This window comes from Phodopus roborovskii, unplaced genomic scaffold, assembly GCF_943737965.1.
Source record: "Phodopus roborovskii unplaced genomic scaffold, PHOROB, whole genome shotgun sequence".
Lineage (NCBI taxonomy): Eukaryota > Metazoa > Chordata > Mammalia > Rodentia > Cricetidae > Phodopus > Phodopus roborovskii.
Window position 1 is genome coordinate 3,488,146 of NW_026126459.1, and position 6,000 is coordinate 3,494,145.

Below are 6,000 nucleotides of genomic sequence, written 5' to 3' on the forward strand. Positions count from 1 at the left end.
TGCTGCCCATATTTAATTAACCCTGTAGAAACACCCTCATGCCCAGAGGTTTGCTTCCAGTCACACTCTAGATCCTTTCAAATGGATGACATTAACCACCACATTCTGTCCTTTCAAGTCCTTTCAAGAATGAAGTAAATAAACTTTGTTGTATTTGTTTTTGTTTTTTTGTTTTTGTTTTGGGGGGGTTGTTTTGTTTTTGTTTTGTTTTTTGAGACAGGGTTTCTCTGTGTAACAGCTCTAGCTGTCCCAGAACTCACTCTGTAGACCAGGCTGGCCTCAAACTCACAGAGATCCACCTGCCTCTGCCTCTGAGTGCTGGGATTAAAGGCATGCACCACCACTGATGGGCAAACTTCTGTTCTTTATAAATCACTCACTCTCCAGTGTCTTGCTACAGTCACTGGAGCAGACTAAGGCAAACATCCCCAGAGGGTTGCCTCACAGTCCCAAGGATTGTCTTTCCTTGACTTCATTCCAGGTTTGGTAGTCTCTCCAAGTCTTTATTGCTGGCTACCCTCCCCAGCCCTAGAACTCTTGGGTCATCCTACCTTACTGGAATCTGGGCTGGCCTTGAGGGAGAAAGGAACTGGGAGAGTTGGGAGAATTCTATAGTGCCATAGCCATTCAATGTTTTCCCTTCTCCAGCCCTGCCCTACAACTCCTCCCATCTTTGGGGTCCTTGCAGGATATAATGACAGCACCGCATCCTGTTGCTTTAAACTTTCCACTGGCTTTTTCCTGTACTCAGGACAAAATCCAACATTGCCCCATGGCTGACAAAGGACATGTCATCAGTCCTATTTTCCTTGTAGCCTCATCTCACCCCCAGTTCCTTGGCCCCTTAAGCCTCTTGGTCTCTTGAGTTCAGGCTCTTCTCTATGCATGATGACCCCTCCATTTGAAACTCCTTGGCTCTGGCAGAGGCAGACTCAAAAGTAGGCAGGGTATATGGTGGCACACAGCACTCCTGAGCAGGAGCACTGTGAAGCAGGGGCCAGTGCAGGCTATATAGTGAGATTCTAGCAAAAAAAAAAAAAAAAAAAAAAAAAAAGAAAGAAAGAAAGAAAGAAAGAAAAGAAGAAGAAAAATGAAAAGAAGGACTGAGAAGATGGCTTAGTCAATAAAGTATTTGCACAAGAATGAAGGTTGAGCAGGGCAGTGGTGGCACATGCCTTTAAGCCCAGCACTTGGGAGGCAGAGGCAGGTGGATCTTTATGAGTTCGAGGCCAGCCTGGTCTACAGAATGAGTTCTAGGACAGTCAGGGCTACACAGAGAAACCTTGTCTCAGAAAAAGAGGAATGAGTTTGATCCCCAGCACCAGCATAAAAAGCCAGGCATACTGGTGCACACTCTTAATTCCTGCTCCTGTACTAGGCAGGCAGAGACAGGAAGATCCCTGGGCTGGCTGGCCACTGAGCCTACTCAGCAAGTCCATGAGTCCTAGTGGCAGACCCTGTCTCAAAACAACAAAGATGTCAGAGTGTGACACACAGTTTTAATCTGAGCACTCAGGAGACAGAAGCAAATGAATCTCTGTGAGTTCCAGTCAAGCTTGGTCTACACAGCAAGTTCCAGGCCAGCCAAGGCTACAAAGCAAGACTTTGTCTCAAACAAAACAAAAACTCCAATGAAAATCCAGTGTGGATGGTACCTGAGATTAACCTCTGACCTTCACATACATGTAGACCTCATGTATGCACCTATTTGCACACATACATATGCACACACAGAAAGAGACAAAAAAGAAAGGGAGAGAGAGAAAGGGATGAAAGCTCTAGAGTAAAAGTACCTCTTATTTGGGACTGGAGCCTTAACCCTGAGCCTGGCTCCTCTTCTCTGGCCTATACCACCCCATCTTCCTGTGGACAATGGAGTCCAGCTGAGAAGAGAAAGTGGGTATGTCGGGGAATCACAGATAATATCTAGATTATAGTCTGATCCCATGCCCATCCCAGCCCTTGGCAAACTCTGGAACAGGAAGGTACCTATCTGAGTAAAGAGGAGAGGGCTAGTCACCTGCTTCCCTCACATGACAAGCAGAGGTGACCAGCCCAGCATGGCCCTAATCACAGGAAGCTTCCTCCAGCCAAGGCCTCTAGTCCATTTCCAGCACCCAAGGCCACTAGCAAACTCTTCTCTTATTGAAAGCTGATCCTGGGGCTCTGATGGGAGATGTCATTCTGTATATGTTTCTCATACTGGTTAATGAATAAAGCACTGTTGGCCAATAGGAAAGGAAGATAGGAGGGACTAGGAGACAAGGAGGAAAGGGGAAGTAGGAAGGAGAGTCAAGATGGAGAGACTGGGGAGATGAGACACTGGCCTCTTTCCCCGGTAAGAAGACCACGTGGAAATACATAGATTAACAGAAATGGGTTAATACTTAAGACAGAGCTAGCCAATAAGAAACTAGAAATGGGCCAACAGAATTATATCAAATACAGAGTCTCTGTGCATTATTTGCGGCTGGCGTGGCGGCGGGACAAGACCAGGCGGCGAGCGGAAAAACCATACTCCTTACAGGGCTCAGAGTTGGTCTTGGGTCTTCTGGCTAGGGCCACCCAGAGCCCATAGTTACTCAGGGTCCTTGAGAAGAACAGAACAAAACAAGGAGATTATCAGATTGGCTTACAAGGTAGGGGCTGGGTGGTCCAACAATGACTTCCTGCATGTTAAAAAGCTGAAAGCCCTGTGGCTGCTCAGTCCACAAGGCTGAATCCCTCAGCAATCCAGACCTGGTGCTGAAGGCCTGGAGGGCTCCTGGAAGCTGCTGGTCTCCAGCCAAATTCAAAAGTCAAAGACGCTGGATTGCAAAGTCTACACAGGATGGTGGTAGCAATGACAAGATGGGCACACCAGCAAGAAACAGAGCTGGGCCAGGCTGTGGTGGCACAAACCTCTAATCCCAGTGCTTTCGAGGTAGAGGCAGGCGGATCTGTAAATGGGAATTTTCTTGACCCGAGCGCCTGTTCCCAAATAACTGACTTGGAGACTTAATGAAGATGGAGGGAAGGATATCCTCCATCAACTTAGTATAAATTATAAATTCACAGCCAATAGCTCAGGCTTGTTACTAATTCTTACATTTAAATTAACTCATATTTCTTATCTGTGCTTTGCCATGTGGCTCACGGCTTGTTATCTCATTTTCTACATGTCATGCTTCCTTGGCGGCTAGCTGTTTGGTGTCTCTGCTGACCCTACCCTTCTTCATCCCATCATCCTCAGTTTGGCTTCCCCACCTAACTTTATCCTGTTCAGCTATTGGTTAGCCAGTTTGTATATATTAAACCAATCATAGGGACATATATTCACACAGTGTACAAAAATATTATTCCACAGCAAGGATCTCTGTGAGTTCAAGGCCAGCCTGGTCTACAGAGTTCCAAGATAGACAGAGCTGTTACATAGAGAAATCTTGTCTTCAAAACGGAAGAGGAAGCAGAGTCAGACGGGCAAAGTCAGAGTAGATGTTGCCTCTTCTACCTACTCTGAGCAAGGGTCTTCTCTTTCTATTAATCTTCCCTTGAAATACCTCACAGGTCTCTACATAGACTCCAGATCCCATCAATTGACAATCAGTACTCACCATCACAGCCGCCCTTACAGCTGGATAATCTTGACTAGTTTTGGTCAAGGCATCAACTTGAGTAGTTTTAGAATTGACCAAGAGATGTACTACTGGCAGTACCCAAGGGAGATTCCAGAGAAGTTTGACTGAGGAAAGAAGATGCATCCTAAATGTGGGCAGTAGTACATCTCGTGGACTAGAGTCTCTATGCATCCTTAAGTTGCTTTTCTTTTTTTTAAAGATTTATTTATTTATTATGTATACAGTATTCTGCCTGCGTGTATGCCTACACGCCAAAGGAAGACAGCAGATCTCATCATAGACTGTTGTGAGTCACCCATATGGTTGCTGGGAATTGAACTCAGGATTTCTGGAAGAGTAGCCATTGCTCTTAACCTCTGAGCTATCTCTCAAGCCGCCCCCCCCCTTTTTTTTTTTTTTTTTTTTTTTTTTTTTTTTGGTTTTACAAGACAGGGTTTCTCTGTGTAGCTTTGAAACCTGTCCTGGGACTCACTTTGTAGATCAGGCTGGCTCCAAACTCACCCCTGGACCCACCTGCCTCTGCCTCCCAAGTGCTGGGATTAAAGGCGTGCGCCAGCGCCTCCTGGCGTCTTAACTTGCTTGTCTGGGGTCTCTTCACAGCAGTGAGGAAGTGATTGCCATCTGGTAATTCCCTGCCCCTCCCCTACAATTTTTTCCCCACAAGAAAGGCCGTTTCCACATTCCCTTCAGAAAGCTCTCCTCATTTTCCAGCCACCTTTGCAAACTGCTCAATGGATTCCACAGCAGTATCTCATAGACTCTCCATCTGGTCCTCTTTTCCTTTTTAATGTGGTCCTGGGAACAGCACCCAGGGCCACACACGTGCTAGGCAAGTGCTCAAACTCATAGAGCACCTCCCTCTTTCTCAGGTTCTCCAGTCTGTCACATGCTCTTCAAATTGCTTCACTTGACCCTCAAATGTCCTCTGAGTGACTGTCATTATGTTCATTGAATGGTGAGGAAACTGGGGCTCAGAGATGTAGATGGCCTTGCCAGTACCACACAGCAGGAGAAGCAGAACAGGACCAGCTGCCTCCCTGTGGGTGAACACAAGGGTCCCGAAGGAGCTTCCATCCTGGACATCAGGAGGAGAAGGAGATGTCCATCCCACAAAGCCCCAAAGCAGGCTGAGAGCAGGCAGCTAGGCCCACCCTTGTCCACCGGCATGCCCACCCACTAGGCACCATTGATGAAGACCCTGAGCATCCAGGCCAGAGAAGGTGACAGGAGAGCCTGGGGACAATAATCCAGTTTGTCTCTGTCCTGGACCAACAGCATTCCTTGTTAGCTTCAGGCTAGGGCCATGACCAGAATCAAAGTCTAGGATTCTCAGAGTCCCTGAAGTAAATAGGTTTAGGTCTTCAGAGACCTACTCTCATTTTCAGAGTGGGATACAGGATTTGAGCTCCAAAATATTATTTTAAAATGTTAAAAAAAAATTTTTTATTTCTTTCCTTCTTTCCTTCCTTTCTTGTTTGCTTTTTGTTTTGTTTTGTTTCATTTTTTGAGACAGGGTTTCTGTGTGTGGCCCTGGCTGTCCTGGAACTCACTCTGTAGACCAAGCTGGCTCCAAACTCACCCTTGCCTCTGCCTCCCAAGTGCTGGGATTAAAGGCATGCACCATCACCACCCGTTTATAGGGGCACACACATGCCATCCCACATGTGTGGAGGTCAGAGAACAACCATCAGGATTTGATTCTCTCCTTCCAGTGTGTGGGTCCCAGGGATAAAATTCACGTCATAAGACTTGGCAGTAAGCACTTTGACCCACTGAGTCCTCTTGCCAGCCTCTGTAATACCCCTATGTGTCAGGTTCGTAACCCCAGAGACTCAGCAACCAGAGCAGTAATGAAGCTCCCTCATCTCTCAGAGGCCCCGAGGAGTCCCTGGATGCCAGCACCATGCTGGAAGAAGCCTGCTTTGGGGTTGCATGGCATGACCGCGGCCATGATCCTGACTCTGCTTCTTAGTGGCAATGCCAAGCATACCAGATGGAATGAATTCTTCAGCTGGAAGGTGTTTGAAAGATTCCTCCTTCACAAAGTTGTCACAGGGTGGAAGGAGAGAACATATGTAGTAGGTTTAGTGTACCGAATCTGGCACATAGTAGGAGCTTTGGCTCTTGGCTAACAGGCTGGCACTGGCTGGTCACAAACCTGTCACTGTCAGACATTCACCCAGCCTGCCAGAGGTGGCACGCAGGCATTCTTCATGGAGGCACCGCAACTTAACCCTCACTCCCTGAAGCTCCAAAGGGAGGGGCTGGATACAATTACCTACCAGCTAAGCATCCAAGGGCTCTATGGGTCTCAGTTGCCCCTCTATCACCTGCCCCTGCCCTACTACAAATCTTACAGGCTGCAGTTTCACTGGAACTACCC